Below are 18,848 nucleotides of genomic sequence, written 5' to 3'. Positions count from 1 at the left end.
ATAAGTGCGCTGCTTTTGACCTTAGTCAGCAGAACTCCTTGTGCTATAAATTCTTTGAATGCTTTGATCTCTCTCTACTAGCAGAAAATATAGAAACTGAAAGCAGAAGTCCTCTGTTATTGTCTCACACTGCCCCCTAGTGACAAGTAGCCATAAATACATATTACAGCAGTACTAATTAAAAGCAGGGAAATGTAACAAATAAAAAAAATAAATTGGCCTGGAGCACTTGCAAACCTTGAAATAAATTGGCTGCTAAAGTGTAAGTACATTAGGGCAAACACTGAAGTGACAGGGATATGGAGGCTGACATACATATTTCCTTTTAATTAAATAATGCAAATTGTCTGGCTCTCCTGCAGATCCTCTGCCTCTAACACTTTTGGCCATAGACCCTGAACAAGCGTGCAGATCAGGTTCTCTTACTGGATTAGCTGCATGCTTGTTTCAGGTGTGATTCAGACACTACTGACCAGAAAGATGAGCATGACAGCCAGGCAACTGGCATTACTTAAAAGGAAATAAATATAGCAGCTTCCATATCTCTCTCACCTCGGGTTCCTTTTAAACTCTTGGTTTTATATTCAGAGCTCTTTCAGTTTATTGCATTTTATCCTCACAATAACCTGCGTTTCTTCTCCTCCTCTGAGTACATTTTCCTGTGAAATAAGGAACATTTGTGGCATATGTGCTCTGCGGGAGAGAAGTAAAATGGTTTGCAGCCTCTGCAGCCCCTAGGCACAATCCTACTGTGCCTTATGCTAGATCTGGCCGCAGTCCCAGCCTCTCGCTATACTTTCCTGGAGGCTTGCATCAGTTTTTCTAAAACTCGGCATAGAAGAGCTTCCCTCAGCCTCCTAGTCAACTCCACACTGCTTGCCTAAAAGAAATCAGCCCAGATACTTGCAGAATTAAAAAACAAAACATAGCCACTCAGCTCTGCAATCTGCCGGAGGATTTGAGTCACTGGCCTCCACCCGCCAATCGGCATGCATCATAGACACGGTCTGACGAATGATCGATATCTCCGTAATTGGAAATAGGTCAGGGAGTAGCAGTTGTTTTACCACCTAACACACAATAAATGCCAGCCTCTGTATCCCTCACCTGAACTAAGCATTCGGTAATCCAGTCAGACAGCCAGGCAATGTGCATTGTTTAGAAGGAAATAAATGGCAGCTTCCATACACCTCTCATTTCTTTTTCCCTTTCAAGGAATTGCTGCTGAAGTCTCGGTGCCAGATACACCATAAGACTCCTTCAGAGGTATTGGGAGGTCTATGCCTTGATGAATCAGAGCTGTTTTGGTTGCTCAAGGGGGACTTACACAATATTAGGCTGGTGGTTTCTATATTTCAGCCAGGCCTGGATTTACCTCACAGGAGCTTATAGACACAGGTTTCCTGGCAACGTAGATTTTGCCCTCCATAAACCAACAAACCCCCACCAAACTGCACCACGAGTGTGCTAGCTGGTCCAACTGTCACTTCTCCCTTACTTCCCTTGCCCATCATAGGTAGCTACAGGTGCCCCTTAGTATTAGGTAGCCAGAAGTGCCATCAATATTTATTAGCTACAGGTTCCCCCAATTATCAGGTAGCTAGAGGTGCCCCTGACTGAAGGGAGATCTCATCAGTGGAATGCCGAGAGCTGGGTGAGTAACCGTTCATTTACACTCTCATCAGGACTCTGCATAGGGAAGGAGGGAGGGAGGCACTCGGGAAGGGGAGTGTGCCGCCATTCCATTATCAGGCGCCTGTAGGCATGTGCCTACAGTGCCTTATAGTATATCCAGCCCTGATTTCATCTGACCCAACAATGGATTAAGATGTAATGGAGCCCTAGGCAAGGTAGTAGATTTGGGCCCCTCTTGTGGTCCTTTTGGTAACCTGAAGTGAAAAGAGGTCAAAGAAGGTGGCAGGTTGGCCTCTTGACACCCACTAGGCCACAAGCACCTGCCTAGGTTGTCTGGTGGATGATCCTGGCCTGGTCTGACCAGTGTCTACACACACCTCTATAAGTGTATTATACAGCTTTATAGAAAAAATAGATTCCTTCTAATGCAGAACAAGAAGAAACCTTTATAATATTTGCTTTACAGGATGTCAGTACATTTTCCTCTGACCCCTCTGTGCTCACAGCACAAGAACCAACCACATTATTGACGATTTATTACCAGTGATCATTTCACTAGATGAGTCACCAGGGTGCGAGGCTTCAGGTTCTTTGAAAATCTATAGTTTAACTATGGCAGGCAACACTAACACAAACCACACGTAAGTGTCTTGGTAAATCAATGACTGCTGAGGTCAAGGTCAGAAATTGAGAAAGAACATTAAATTTCAGGTCCAGAGCATGTCATAAAATAGGGCTTATCTAAAGTGGCTATAACACGTATTTTATCTCATACGTTCCAGTATTTACTTTCTCTATTTACACCCATAAAAAGAGACTCGCTTTCATGTTTGTTTACATCTGACACCTAATTATGCAATGAAGTTACTGTCCATGCACAAAATCATACATTATGCACAAATTCAATATTTTTGAATACATTTTTACCTAATGACTTTGTGATTTGAAAACTGATTTAACACCCACATGAAGCAGGTTTTTAAAGAGAATCTGTACTCTAAAATTCTTACAATAAAAAACATACCATTCTATTCCTTATGTTGTCCTGGGCCCCTCTGTGCTGTTTCTGCCACTCCCTGCTGCAATCCTGGCTTGTAATTGCCAGTTTTATGCAGTGTTTACAAACAAAAAACATGGCTTCTAACCAGAGTGAGAACAGCTCACTGTGTGACTCATGCAGAGCTTGGAGAGGGTGTGCATAGCTTCTGCCAATGACAAGCAGTGCTGCACATTCCACACATTTCAGCCTGAGCCCGACAGACCCGACAGAGGAGAGAAGATAAGATTTATTACAGAGACAGTGCAAGTAGGAAAGGCTGCAGGTTGCCAGAGCACATTAGAACAGGTATAGGAACTTATAGGATAGAAGAAATAAGGCTCAAAATTTTGTTACAGTCTCTTTAACTATTTTTAGTTTCTCTTATTTATAGTAATTAGAAAAAAAAACATACAGAAGACTCTCCCAACCATCATCTGCATCAAGGAAGGCACCAAGACTGGTAACAAGCAGGGAGAGACCCAAGAAACGTGTGTGTCTCCCCCAGCTCTGTTTACCAGCAACCCAGACCTGTCACCTTAATGATCAATTACTGATTGTTAAAAGCAAGAGCTAGTAACTGAGCATGTGTGATTTAATAATTTTCTGCTGTCATAAATCCTTTTGTGTTTACAGTTCTTTCAGCTTTGAAGCTGCAATGCAAATAATCTATTTACTTTACCTGATTCACCTCATTCAGACAGGCTAGCCAGGGAGCTGGAGAGAGAGAGAGAGAGAGAGAGAGAGAGAGAGAGAGGGACAAACTTTTAGAATTGTTAACTAGGACAAAAATAATGTAAACGGTATAAATCCTAAATGTTAATTCTGTTCATTGCTTATTTCAGAGACATGTTACAGAATGCTGCTCCAGGCCATGTACAGATGCTAGATGCCTGTCATTTCAAATTATGTTTAGTGATTATTTCAGGTAACAGTTTGCTGATTGTTGTTGTACAGATGGTGCTCAGCTCAATGCCATGTATTGTCCCCATGGAGGGTGGAGTGGGGGGGGGGGGGGCAACAAGGAGGCTTTGCAGCAGGAATTTCAGAGCAATCTACAGGGGATCGTCCTTGTTCACACTATTATACGCATTGACTCAGAAGGTCTTCAGCTGACAAATGAAAATCCAACTTGTACCAATATCCTCCCCTTCCCATGTGACTGCTCTCTGGCCTCTGCATTTATGCAGATACCATGTAATTTGTGCTGGGGGGCATAGATGTTCCTTCATAGCAGTGACCCCACCCAACTCAATTAAGAGTTATGCTACTTTTTATATATAAAGGACTTCTGTAGACAAGTAGTCGCTTTCTTGTATGATGTTATGGGATCTCCCAGCCCTCTTGACATTACAACTTGTATCCTTAACATTCTTGCTAAAGATATCCCTACATTTAGAGTTCTCCTTATAGAATCGCTATTTTCTGCCCGACGATGTATTGCCTTTAGGTGGTTATCTCCAACTTGTCCCTCGATAGAAGACTGGAAAGCCAAAGTAAACAGCTCCCTGCCGTTAATTTATCAACATAAGAAATGTCCCGGTAAATACCTCAAAGTTTGGAAACAATGAATTTCTAAACTATAATATACGATATAATGCTGATTCCTTTTTGCTCCTCTACTGTTTAATGCCCTGTATCATTGTTATTATTATGCGAAAGCATGTATCTGTACTCTGATGCATTTCTACTTTTGTACTGTTTTGACAAAAAAAACTTTTCATAAACCTTTGGTTGATGAAAAAAAAAATGCTACTTTTTATATTGTCCTACCTCTATCTAATTCCTCCACCAATGATTGCTTTAAATTAAATAGATACTGAAGCGAAAAAAAAAAATTATGATATAATCATTTGTATGTGTAGTACAGCTAAGAAATAACACATTAGGAGCAGAGATATAATTCTAATATTGTTTCAGGAAGAGTTAAGATACTCCAGTTGTTATCTATGCAAAAGAGCCACTGAGCTCCATGACTTTCAAAGTCGCAGAGAGCTCTGTCTCCTGAAGCGTGTTATCTCGACAGTCAGTCAGTCACTGTATTTTCATTTTCTCTCCAGAAGACAGGTCAAAAGTTCACTGACCTGCTCTGTAAAATCAATTAGAAAGTTGAGTAGTGTGTAAACTGCAAATAATAACAATAACAATAACAATAATATTTATATAGCGCTTTTCTCCCTGGGGACTCAAAGCGCTGTGACCCTGCATTATGCAGTCTCAAAGGCTAGGGAAAAGAGGTGAGTTTTTAGCCTTTTTTTAAAGCTGTCCAGAGAAGGAGCCTCTCGTACTAGAGAATGATCCAATGTTATAAAAAACACTATATAACTGAAAATAAAAATGAGAATATTTTCTTTGCTACTAATGTTCTAGTAATTATCCGTACTATACAACCAATTCATTATATCATAATTTTTTTCGCTTCAGTGTCTCTTTAAACTCATAAATGTTATTAGGCCCAAGACCTCAATGGAGGGTTTCACTGCTGCAAGTCTTTCCATAGTGAGCTTGAACCTTAGCCAATTAGGGAGAGCAGGCTATGACCAGACCCCTTTTTTTCATTTTGAAGTCTGTAATCACTGTGATTGGTTCACAGTGATCACCTGGTTAAGAGCCAATGAAACTGGTTCCTTACCCATAAGTGGAAGCGTGGCTGTCACATGAGACGAGTCTGCGGTCGTGGTGAGCAGGGATCGGCTCAGGACCGCGGAAAGTCATAGCCTAGAATCTACGCCACATCAGAACTAGAGAGACACAGATGTGCAGTAGATTCGAACTACCGTGGTCCCGAGACCATTAAAGTGTAACTGTGGCGAGTACAGGTGTAACATTTTTAGCTTCCTGCTCAACCTTTGAGTCCTCGGACACCCAGTGGCCCCTTCAAGTGGCCAGCTTACCCTCCATACTGCAGCTGTAGCCCTGTTTATATCTCCAACTGGTTCCAGTCAAAGTGGGGCACATGGGCTGTCCACTCCATGCACCTTCATAGATTTCACTCCCAAGCAGCTGTGTTCAGCAGCTGCAGCCAAGAGCATCCTGGGCATGTGTGGTTCAGAAACAGTAGTACAGTACTTGCGCATTCCTAGCACACTCCCAGCAACGGCTGCTGTGCACAAGGATGCAGGAGCACACACAAAGGGTGTGCGGAGTGGACAGAATAGGGGCCACAGGGAGGAGGACAGCTTCAAGAAGGGGCCTTCCAAGCAGCGCAGAGGATATGGAGGCACCCCCTCCCCCTTCCCAAGTGCCCCCCTCACCCACTCAGATGCAGAGTGGAGAGCAGAACTGTAAAGGCCCGTAACCCCCTACACAAATTTTCTGCTGATTTTTTCAAACAATCAACTTTATTAAGAACAACAAATCTCAGACAGATAACATGAAACACTGTAGATATATGAGAACCAAATATTTCTGATGATTTTTTCGATGATTTTTACCAGCGACAAGCGATTTGTTTTCCTTGATCTAGTGACATGAGTCCAGGTGTGCGATTACACGAACAATGCTTAGCAACACGTGACAATAACGTACGTCACATCGGATCTTCAAGATCCCTGATGAATCCGTGAAATGCACCGCGATTGCTTGAACTCTCATTCACGCCCATTGTGCACCATCATGTGCTGTCGCGTATACTCGCCGGAAGATAGATAGGGGAACGCTCGTCGTCGTGCCAACATCGCTGGGACCATCTTCCTGCCTCGTGAGGTGAGTATTCAGCTTAAAAGTGCTTCTCACCTCTCCTCTCTCTCTGCAGCAGGATCTTCAGCCTGTCACAGACTTGAAGCACCTCTGCTCTATGGCTCCCTCTAGTGGTGTGTCTCATTATGCACATCACTAGAGGGAGGCAAAAGAAAGTGCTGAGAGTCTGCTACAGGCTGAAGAGAGAGAGGACTGGTGAGAAGCACTTTTACAGCGCTCCACTCGCTAATCTGCATGTTGAGGGGCTGCCTTGCCTTATACTGGGAGTACATCTGGCTATCTAACCTGGGGAAGGGGGCTGCCTAATACCGGGGGCACATTTAGCTTTCTACACTGGAGGGAGGGACCTACCATGGGGGTACATCTGGCTATCTAACCTGGGGAGGCCGGCTGCCTAATACTAGGGGCAAGGGCATAGCAATAGGGGTTGCAGAGGTTGCGACCACATCGGGACCCTTGGCCAGAGGGGCCCCAAAGGGCCCTCCCTCAGCTGCAGTATTAGCTCTCTATTGATCGTCTGCCCATTATAATCACTTCTACTTTGAATAGGGGTAATCATTAACAAACTGTTCCCCATCCCCTTCTTGCACCTCTGACACTGTAGATGCCACTGGCAAATTTTGGTGCGCCGTATCAATTGTTATGTATAGAGTGCTTGGGGGTCCCCAATGTAAAACTTGCATCTGGGCCCACAGCTCCTTAGCTACACCACTGACTAGGGGCACATCTGGCAATCTACACTGGAGGGAGGGCTATCTAACCTGGGGAGGGTGGCTGCCTAATACTAGGGGCACATCTGGCTATCTACACTGGAGAGGGGAACCTAACACATATTGGGGGTACATCTGGCTATCTAACCTGGGTAGGGGGCTATCTAATATTGGGGACCTATCTGCTACCTACACTTGGGTGGACACAATTCGAGTAGGGGGGAACTTTGGAATCTCTGCCTCTAGTGCCAATGAGTGTCCTAATAACCTAAAGAATGACGAGGTAGCTATACATTTCACATTTATTTTCGCCTCAGGTTTATTGTAACTACATATAGGGTGTGTATTAGGACTGATCTGCGGAGTGCCCCTTTACTATAATAATCTCCTGTCTGTATCATGATGCACAGATGATGGCCCCAGGTGAGGTCGCTTCACTTCTACAAGGCTTCCTGAAATGAAATAATGCATGTTTCTGTTTAAAGTGTTCATTTATAAGCCGGAGATCAATATACACGTTCCATTAAACTGCGATATACATACATTCCCATAGCCTGATATTGACATTTTCATTTTCTCCATCCATGAAAGGATTACGATCCCCGCAAACGCCATACGTCTCACTTTAACTCAAACTATAGAAAAATAACAATAGCAATATTCCTCCGCTACGTCCTTAAGTGCCGCGATTGTGCTGATGCATTTAGCCAAAGCGTCTAATGAATCCTGGATAAGTGTTCACCCCGTGTGCGCTACGTGCGCGGCGTCTGCTGCGGTCCACAGACAAGCCTTCATAATGATGTATTTTACTTATGCAGGAGCTAAAGATAAGACAAGCCATCCACATAAATAGAGGCTTTCCTTTCCTCACCTAGACACAACAGGGACCTGGAGATCCCAATGGCTTCCTAGTCTCATTCTCCGACTCTCCTCTCCTGGGTTCCATTATGTTATCTTTATTGAGGAGACGCTAGTCTGTCTAGAAAGCGACGACGAGAATAGCGCGGACTCACAGGGCACAATCACACCTGTAAAGTGACACCTGCAGACACAAATTAAAGAGGAGCTGTAGTGAAAATAACTTCAGGAATAACATTTCTTTATTTCTTTTTGTTTTTTTTACAATATTCATTTATAAATGATTTAGGCCCATTGTAAAATCATTCTTCACCTCGAATTACATTCCGAAATTTATCACAGGTGGTAACGTCTTTAGTACTGGCAGGTGATCTCTGTGGAATGTTTGTTTACTGAGAGTTCTAAAGCTAGTACAAAACATACCTGGTCTCCCAGAATGCTCGGGGGAACATTCTGCATACTAAATAGCGTAGGCTAAACCTCAGTGGGAAGGCGTGGCAACATCCTGAGCGGTAATCCCGAGTCAGGCTCGGGACAGAAAGCCGCAGAACAGGGTGGTAATCCCGTTCCTGAGTGAGTTATATGCAGGAGCTGATGCAGACCTCTCTGAGGTATGTTTTTATTTTTGTTTTTAGGGTCTAAAACAGGCATAGGCAAACTTGGCCCTCCAGCTGTTAAGGAACTACAAATCCCACAATGCATTTGCCTTTATGAGTCATGACTGTGGCTGTCAGACTCCTGCAATGCATTGTGGGACTTGTAGTTCCTCAACAGCTGGAGGGCCAAGTTTGCCCATGCCTGGTCTAAAAGCTTGTGACTTTTTTTATGGCTTTTAGACCTTAAATCTGGAAATAATCATAACACCAGCAAGGTTAAACTCATCTAGCATCTGTACAGGAGCCCCCTAACATCACCTAAAGATCTTATGAGACACAGAAGCCTACCTGACCACCAGATTGCATTGTTCTACTAACTGGCCTGCTGGAAACCTCTCAGCCATGCGCCACGTGTTGTCCCTCCTCCCCGCCCATAGCAACAGACACGATACTAGCCTCTAGGCCAAAGATGGCTAACCTTGGCACTCCAGCTGTGGTGGAAGTACAAGTCCCATGAGGCATTGCAATACTCTGACAGCTCTAAGTATAGCTCGGGGAGGCAGAGGCATGATGGGGTTTGTAGTCTTGTCACAGCTGGAGTGCCAAGGTTAGCCATGACTGCTCTGGACTTATGCAACACTCGGCCCAGAACTGATGCCTGAGGGATTCTCAATCTTTCAGCGACAGTACATAAAATCAAGATAGGTATTGCTTATCGCCCAGATGGCATACAATCCTGTGTGTTAAGGGAGTTAAAAAAGAACCGTACTGAAAATAATGAATACAATTGCTCATTTTTTATACAATATCCATTTATAAATGATTTAGTCAGTGTTTGCCTGTTGTAAAATCTTTCCTCTCCATGATTTACATTCTGATTTACATTCTGAAAGGTATCACTGGTGGTGACATCTGGTGGTGACATCTTTAGTACTGGCAGGTGATCTAAAGCCAGTAGAAGAGATCTCTGGTCTCCCAGATTGCTCTGTGGGGAGAATCCTGCATAATAAACAGCCTGGGCTAAGCCTCAGTGGTAGGGCATGGCAACATTCCAATATACAGTACAACAATATATAGCTATAGAAAGTGTTCTGATGCTGAAACCAGGATATTTAAAGTAAAAGTGGCTATCCTGAATAATATGACCCATTTACTGCATTTACTATATGTCGTTATAGTTCCTCTTTATGACAAATTTACAAAGCTCACCTCAAAATTATTTCTAAAAGAACAATCATTATAAGGCCTCTTTCACATTAGACAACGCGTGCAGGAGGCGGTTCCTGCACGCGTTGAATAGGCTGCGACGTGTCGTCGGGAATCTGCGGTGCGACGCTGAGTAGCGGCGGTAGTAATTAATTAACCAAATAGGAAAATGCAGATTCCCGGCGATAAAATGCTCCCGGGTGCGTTGTACCGCAACGCATCGAAACGCAGCGTCGGGTGTGAAAGGTAAAATGAAAGTCTATGGAGTTTCTTTTTACCTTGGTTAACGCAAAGTATAGACTTTGCGTTAAAACGCTGAAAAAGTGGTGTGAAAGAGCCCTTAGGGAAGCAGGTTAAATTGTATATGCTTTAGTTTAGAATTGTTTAAACGGAACCTGAAGCGAGCGGGATATGGAGCTGCCATATTTATTTCCATTAGAACAATCCCAGTTGCCTGGCTATCCTGTTGATCCTCTGCCTCTAATACTATTAGCCATAGACCCTGAACAAGCACATGCAGATCAGATGTTTCTGACAAGATTAGCGTCATGCTTTTTTTAAAAAAGAGAAACCATAATCAAGAATTGAACTTCATCCCATTAAAAACAATGGTGCACAAGCCAGCCTGGGGCCCCGGGAACTCTCACTGCCCGGGGCCCCAGAACCAGCATGTAACACCATATGTGAGCGCAGTCAAGCCCTGGAGCTGCCACCCCCAAGAGCCTGTCCCCAACTGCTCTGAAACTTACCAAACACACAAAGAGGGAAATACTCACTACCAAACAGTCCTCTGCTGCTTTATAAAGCCTGCAGGCTGCTTATAAGCCAATAAGAAGTGCACACACACGTTACACCTAGTCTGCAGTGATTCATCAAGCAAAAGCTGAGAAGGTCAGCCAATCGTTGGAGAGGGCTTCAGTTGCATATAGACAATGGCTATATGACCAGCAGGGGGCACCAGCGTGCAGGATATTCCCTCTCATCTGCCCCCCTCCTAACTGAACTGCATGGGAATCTACAATAAAATTAAAAACAATGGTGCACAAGCCAGCCTTGGGAACTTCATCCCAATCATACCCCCTTTCCCATGAGAAATCTATTCCTTTTTTTCAAATGGATCATCAGGGGGGTCTGTATGGCTGAGGTTGTTGTGAAACCCCGCCCACAGTGTGATGTCAGCGCCTCACAGCTCTGAGGTCCTGACATCACACAATGAGAGCCTTGTGATACATGTCTGCATATCAGGGAGAGGAAAGATTTTACAATGGGCAAACATTCACTAAATCAAGTATACATAATTATTGAAAAAAATAAGCCCTTTTTTATTACATTGTTTTCACTGGAGTTCCTCTTTACGTTGGTGATTTAGACACTACTAAAGCCAATGAGATCAGTAGGACTGTCAGGAAATTGGTATTGTTTAAAAGGCATTAAAGTGAATGGGAACCGCATTTAAAAAAAATGAGACATATACTTACCCAAGGAGAGGGAAGGCTCTGGGTCCTATAGAGCCTTCCCGCTCCTCTCCTGGTCCCCTCGTTCCAGTGCTGGCTCGCCCGGTAGCAGTATTTGACTAAATTAGTCAAATACTGCTTGACCCGGCCGAAGGAGGCTTCAGAAGTCTACAGGGAGCCCGAGTGCTCCTGAAGAAGGGCGGCCCTGTACTGCGCCTGCACAAGCACCCTCTCTTGCACGCTCACGCCTGTGCAGTATGGAGCCGCATGTCTTTGGGAGGACACGGCTCCCGAAGACTTCCAAATACCCTTTCGGTGGGAGATTGAAACGGGGGGAGCCAGCACAGGATAGAGGGCACCGAGAGAGGAGACGGAAGGCTCTATACGACCCAGAGCCTTCCCTCTCCTTACGTAAGTATTTGATTCATTTTTTTTTAAACGCGGTTCCAATTCACTTTAAATATAATAGGCTCCATATCCCTCTCGATTTAGGTTCCCATTAAAAGTATTAAAGGGATATTGTGTTAAAATAGAAGGAGAGTCTGCCTGTCACAATGGTCTTCAGGATTAGAATCGGCATTGGCTGGCATCCATCAGTGCAGCTGCTACAGCAGGTTTGTACGGCCTGATTCAGTACAGCAGCAGTGCTCTCTGGCACACCTCACCAGCCAACACATGACAAATTTCCAGATGCTCCCATTCATTGTTTTCATTGATTGTCTCCCTTACAGCGATGCTGCATGTTTAGATACCGACTGGGGCGCTGACCCGGGGATTGCTGTACCTTCCTGACTATGCTTCCTTTTGTTCTAGGCTCTTATCTTCGCTGTTGGCTAGCCAAGAGAATGGTCAGTACCAGCAGGTGCCCCTGAGTGTGGGCGGAAGTTCTCCAACAGCCTGGCTTTCCCTACATGCAGATACAAAATTACATAGGTTGAAAAAAAAGACATCCATCCATCAAGTTCAACCAGAAATAAGGTACTAGCTTAGAGACACAGAAGGAAACCGAGAGCCCAATAGTGCAGTATGTTCTGGATGGGTAAAGCAAATATCAAGCAGCAATGAAGATATACTGTATTCTTTGAACTAAAATACTCACTTTTTCTCCCCTAAAAGTGGGGGGAAAAAGTCACAGCGTCTTATAGTCCAAATGCAGGGAGGTCCTGACTTGTGAATGCCTGCCAATACCAACCTCCAACTGTGCCCATGCAGAGGACAAAGTGGGTCAAACAAAGGGGCATAGCGGAGGACACAAAGGGGCATAGCGGAGGACACAAAGGGGCATAGAGGAGGACACAAGGAGGACACAAAGAGGCATAGCGGAGGACACAAAGGGGCATAGCGGAGGACACAAGGAGGACACAAAGGGGCATAGGGGAGGACACAAAGGGGCATAGCGGAGGACACAAGGAGGACACAAAGGGGCATAGAGGAGGACATAGGCAGACACATGGGGAACACAGGAGGACACAAGGGGGACAGAGGAGGACACAGGGAGACACAAGAGGTACAAAGGGGGCATAATCCACAAGTTGCTCCTTCACCATGGATGTACCAGGTTTAGTATATATTTTCTCCTCTGGTTTTTGTCCTCTAGACCTAGGTGCGTCTTATGGTCAGGAGTGTCTTATAGTCCGAAAAATACGGGTACTCACAAACGAGGGATACCACTTAGGCAACCACTGTGTAGGCGGGTGGGAAGATTAAACCTGACCCCACTCAGGTTAAGAAGTCGCTCTCTGTAGAAAGGAATGGGGATACACCTCTCCACCAAGGGTGGACTAGACAATATACTGAAACTGGAACAGAGGTGCCAACAATAGGATACAAAATGTTAAAAACTGTGTTAAAGGACCACTATTGTGAAAATTGTAAAATTTAAAATACATGTAAACACATACATATAAAATTATTATTATTATTATTTATTGTATTTATATAGCGCCAACATATTACGCAGCGCTGCACAATAGATAAAAGGGTTAACATACAAGGTAGGACATACAGGAAACTCACAACAAAACAAGATCATGCAAATAAAAAGTACTTTTCTCCCAGAGTAAAATGAGGCATAAATTACTTTTCTTCTATGTTGCTGTCACTTACAGTAGGTAGTAGAAATCTGACAGACTGACAGGTTTTGAACATGCCCATCACCTCATGGGGGTGGGAGAGGGATTCTCAGGGTTTTCTTTCTTTTCAAAACCACGTAGTGAATGGCAGTTGGTCCGTCCAACTGCCAAAGAAGTGTGCAGCAAACAAGGGAGGCTGGCCAGCATCTTTGTATGAATCCTTTTAAGGGAGTGTCTTTATAAAGAATGAAGGCCATAGCCCAAAACCTGTTGGTTCTGTCCGATTTCTACTACCTACTGTCAGATTTCTACGTACTACCTACTGTAAGTGACAGCAACATAGGAGAAAAGTAATTTTTGTCTCTGGAAGAAATGTACAGTGGCTTGCAAAAGTATTCGGCCCCCTTGAAGTTTTCCACATTTTGTTGTCACATTACTGCCACAAACCTGCATCAATTTTATTGGAATTCTATGTGAAAGACCAATACAAAGTGGTGTACATGTGAGAAGTGGATCGAAAATCCTACATCATTCCAAACATTTTTTACAAATAAATAACTGCAAAGTGGGGTGTGCGTAATTATTCGGCCCCCTGAGTCAATACTTTGTAGAACCACCTTTTGCTGCAATTACAGCTGCCAGTCTTTTAGGGTATGTCTCTACCAGCTTTGCACATCTAGAGACTGAAATCCTTGCCCATTCTTCCTTGCATAACAGCTCCAGCTCAGTCAGTTTAGATGGACAGCGTTTGTGAACAGCAGTTTTCAGATCTTGCCACAGATTCTCGATTGGATTTAGATCTGGACTTTGACTGGGCCATTCTAACACATGGATATGTTTTGTTTTAAACCATTCCATTGTTGCCCTGGCTTTATGTTTAGGGTCGTTGTCCTGCTGGAAGGTGAACTTCCACCCCAGTCTCAAGTCTTTTGCAGTCTCCAAGAGGTTTTCTTCCAAGTTTTCCCTGTATTTAGCTCCATCCATCTTCCCATCAACTCTGACCAGCTTCCCTGTCCCTGCTGAAGAGATGCATGATGCTGCCACCACCATATTTGACAGTGGGGATGGTGTGTTCAGAGTGATGTGCAGTGTTCGTTTTCTGCCACACATAGCGTTTTGCATTTTGGCCAAAAAGTTCCATTTTGGTCTCATCTGACCAGAGCACCTTCTTCCGCATGGTTGCTGTGTCCCCCACATGGCTTGTGGCAAACTGCAAACAGGACTTCTTATGCTTTCTGTTAACAATGCCTTTCTTCTTGCCACTCTTCCATAAAGGCTAACTTTGTACAGTGCATGACAAATAGTTGTCCTATGGACAGAGTCTCCCACCTGAGCTTTAGATCTCTGCAGCTCGTCCAGAGTCACCATGGGCCTCTTGACTGCATTTCTGATCAGCACTCTCCTTGTTCGGCCTGTGAGTTTATGTGGATGACCTTGTCTTGGTAGGTTTACAGTTGTGCCATACTCCTTCCATTTATGAATGATTGCTTGAACAGTGCTCCTTGTGATGTTCAAGGCTTTGGAAATCTTTTTGTAGCCTAAGCCTGCTTTAAATTTTTCAATAACTTGATCCCTGACCTGTCTTGGACCTGTCTTGTGTGTTCTTTGGACTTCACGGTGTTGTTGCTCCCAATATTCTCTTAGACAACCTCTGAGGCCATCACAGAGAAGCTGTATTTGTACTGACATTAGATTACACACAGGTGCACTCTATTTAGTCATTAGCACTCATCAGGCAATGTCTATAAGCAACTGACTGCACTCAGATCAAAGGGGGCCGAATAATTATGCACACACCACTTTGCAGTTATTTATTTGTAAAAAATGTTTGGAATCATGTATGATTTTCGTTCCACTTCTCATGTGTACACCATTTTGTATTGGTCTTTCATGTGGAATTCCAATAAAATTGATTCACGTTTGTGGCAGTAATGTGACAAAATGTGGAAAACTTCAAGGGGGCCGAATACTTTTGCAACCCACTGTATTATGTATTATAAATTTTACACATTTTCGTGATAGTGGTCCTTTAAAAACTGTTTAAAAGAGTAGGTAGGACTTACCTCCCCGATCACTAGACACAAATTCTGTCAATTTTGTGATCAACAATAATTTATTTGAAAAAACTCCACAAAGCAACACGTTTCGCAGAATAACTCCCGCTTCTTCAGGCAGCAATGGGAGTACAGAGGTGCTTGGCCACGTTTTAAACCTATTCTGGATCATCATGTCCCCATGTCATTTGCACAAGACAAAAAGCTTATGTGCCAAGCTTTTATATTACCCCCTGATCTCCTCTAAGGCGTATTTTCTCCAGACTAAATAAGCCCAGTTTACCTAACCTTTCTTGGTAAGTGAGACTCCTCCCCCCTTTAATCGGATTTGTTGCTAATCTCTGCACCTGCTCTAAAATGACCTAAGACTCAAAAAATGTCCCTCCTGTAATCTGGTGCCTAGAACTGTATTCCGTATCCCAGCTGTGGCCTTACTAGAGAGATAAACAGGATCAGTATTATTCTGGCATCCCTGGTTTTTGTTTCCCGTTTAATGCATGACAGAACTGTATTTGCTTTAGCTACTTGGTATTAAATACAATTATTTACCTTGTTGTCAGCCAGTACTGCTAAGTCCCTCTTCAAGTTTAATATCCCCATCTGTATCCCGTTTATTTTTTATGGTGCTAGACCATTGGTATGACCAAAATGCATGACCTTACATTTTTCAACATTGAATTTCATCTGCCATTTACGTGCCCATATAGCCATCCTATCCAGATCCTTCTGCAATATGTCACTATCTTCCTGTGCGTCGATAATTCTGTACAACTTTGTATCATTGCAAAAAAGCAACTTTTCTTTATAGTTCTTCTACTAGGTCATTAATAAATAAATTGAAGAGTTCTGGACCCAGCACCGACCCTTGTGGGACCCCACTGATAAAAGTCACTTATTTTAAATATGATCTATTGACTACAACTCTTTGCTTGCTATCCATTAGCCAGTTCCTTATGCATGCGCACGCTTGGTATGTTGTGGAAATTAAAGGCTTAATGCCTCGTATACTGTAGAAATCGCAAGAAAATCGCATAGTACTGCACTTGCTATATGATTTTTGTATGCTCCCATAGGCTACAACCTGAACAAAAAACGTGGGAAAACTGAAGGTTAAACTCACGCCAGGTTGACACAGTGGGAACGGGGCACAGCGATTACATTATTAAACACGTCACCCCCGTGAATATCATCAGTGAAAAGTCCTCGGCAGTGGCGTAGGGATCACCATAGCAGCCATAGCGCCTGCTATGAGGCCTGTAGCCAAGGAAGGCCCAGTGGCAATGACTGGAAGCGATAATTGGGTCCTCACTGGGCCCCTTGTGGATCAGAGCAGTGGAAACAGAGCAAGGGTTATCTTTATTGAGGGCTTCCCAATACTGATGGCCCCTCTAGCTATGTATACTTAGGAATATTACTGAAAGGCCCTCTGATTAACCATATTTGGAGGCTACTTAATACTGGGGGCCCCTCTGGCTATTTATACTGGAATGCTATTTATTACTAGAAGCCCCTCTGACTATCTATACGGGGGAGCTTTCTATTAGTGAGGGTACCTTTGGCTTTCTTTAGTGGGAAGCACTTCTGGCTACCTATACTGAGGGCTACCTAACACTGAGGGTGCCTCTGGCTACCTAAAATTGGTGTGTGTGTGGGAGGGCACAAATGTGCCCTATCATTTTTTTGTGGGGGGCCTCAACTAATATTTTGTTATGGAGCCACTCGTAGGCTGTGTCAGTGTAATATAACAAAACTGTGCTCCTGCCATACATACTAAGGACATTAGGATTCCCTACAGAGTTCAGTGACCTTTATACATGAACACGGCTGTGTGTCTTTGTAGCGCTACTGAAGTCCTCGGTGAATCCTAATATCCTCCTAATGCGCGGCAGGGGTGACCTTATTCCCCATATAATATCCTCTGTCTGATCTTGCGCATAGCATTTTTTTTTCGCACAGAGAAAATGTGTTCCCGAGAGGAGATTAAATCTTCTGTTTCTATACCTTTACATTTATTATCATTTTTATCCAGTGCTTTTCTAAATATTACTGTTTTGTATTTTTACTATATTTTAAATATGTCTATTTATTTGTAGTACACAACTAAGGGTCTGGCTGCGTTGCGCTGCATTTTTATAATCATGTGCGTTTTTTTTATTCTAAGAGATCATTTTTCATCTTATGTTTAAAATAACTGTTCAGCGATCTGCAATTGAAAAAGTAAAAAAATAGGAGAAAAAGTTCTGGCAAAATGATTTAGTATTTTCTTTCTTGCCAGTGGCTTGAAGGGCATTTTATTGATAAGGTGGGCAGCACAGTGGCGTGGTGGTTAGCACTCTCGCCTTGCAGCGCTGGGTCCCCGGTTCGAATCCCAACCAGTTCAACATCTGCAAGGAGTTTGTATGTTCTCCCCGTGTCTGTGTGGGTTTCCTCTGGGCACTCCGGTTTCCTCCCACATCCCAAAAACGTACAGATAAGTTAATTGGCTTGACCCCTAAATTGGCCCTAAACTACAATACAATACACTACATAATGTAGACATATGACTATGGTAGGGACTAGATTGTGAACTCCTCCGAGGGACGGTTTTGACAAGACTATATATACTCTGTACAGTGCTGTGGAAGATGTCGGTGCTATATAAATACTAAACAATAATGTCACCTAGGTGAAAGATTTAAAAGTGAGTTGAATAGGGGCCTATATCAGCAACTGGGGGGAGGATATCCCCAGAACATATCATCCCAGGTAATAAGGGATCCGTATACACACACACACACACACACACACACACACACACACACACACACACACACACACACACACACACACACACACACACACACACACACACACACACACACACACACACACACACACACACACACACACACACGTAAGTAATGCCTGTCTCCCCTCACTGTAGCACACTAGATTTACTAACCTTCCTTAGAGCGAGATTCGCTTTATGTATTTTGTTTATGAGGTGCATAGATCCCTTTAAATCCATCCCACTTTGAAAGCTGCAGTCACATGACACCTGGCTGCTCTTCTCTCCCATCTGGTGGATGGACACTGCATTGCATAAATATCGAATAGTTTCTGATTTCTGATATTTTCAGCAAGTCCTGGACCTGTACAGTAGATACATGGAGGACCATCAATGTCCAAGTTTCAATTAACAAAAATGTATATACAGGTTTTAATTATTAAATAATAATAATATCAATAATACAACAACTTCACTCCTATAAAATGTCTAATCCCAATTCATAACTCACCTTCGGTACCAAATCTAAGCACCTGGGTCTGATATCTTGGTAACTAACACTTCAGCTATGCATTAGTTTATCGGCTCTCACCCCAAATAACCACTCCTCCCCCCCCCCTTTTTTTAAAAATACACTAAGAAGTAACTATCAGCAAGTTGGTGGATCCAATCATCATTACCTGGTTAAAGTTCAAGGAGGTTGTGCCCAGACTGGACTTTGTTTGAAGAGTGTAGCTTGCAGCAATTAAAGTCCGTGCTGC

The 18,848-nt window shown here is 43.5% G+C and overlaps 1 long non-coding RNA gene across 1 annotated transcript in view; it reads right to left on the bottom strand.

Moving 5' to 3' along the window:
* The window catches only part of LOC137521732 (uncharacterized), a 56,139-nt gene extending 37,694 nt beyond the window's left edge, over positions 1-18,445 (bottom strand). Inside the window, exons 1-4 of the long non-coding RNA XR_011022188.1 lie at positions 18,262-18,445; positions 11,979-12,101; positions 7,952-8,122; positions 3,354-3,388 (exon numbers count right to left, since the gene is read on the bottom strand). This is a non-coding gene — a long non-coding RNA (uncharacterized lncRNA). The remainder of the gene's footprint in view (positions 1-3,353; positions 3,389-7,951; positions 8,123-11,978; positions 12,102-18,261) is intronic.
* Positions 18,446-18,848: the final 403 nt, after the last annotated feature.

This window comes from Hyperolius riggenbachi, chromosome 6, assembly GCF_040937935.1.
Source record: "Hyperolius riggenbachi isolate aHypRig1 chromosome 6, aHypRig1.pri, whole genome shotgun sequence".
NCBI lineage: Eukaryota > Metazoa > Chordata > Amphibia > Anura > Hyperoliidae > Hyperolius > Hyperolius riggenbachi.
This window is presented reverse-complemented; position numbering and strand designations above follow the sequence as displayed.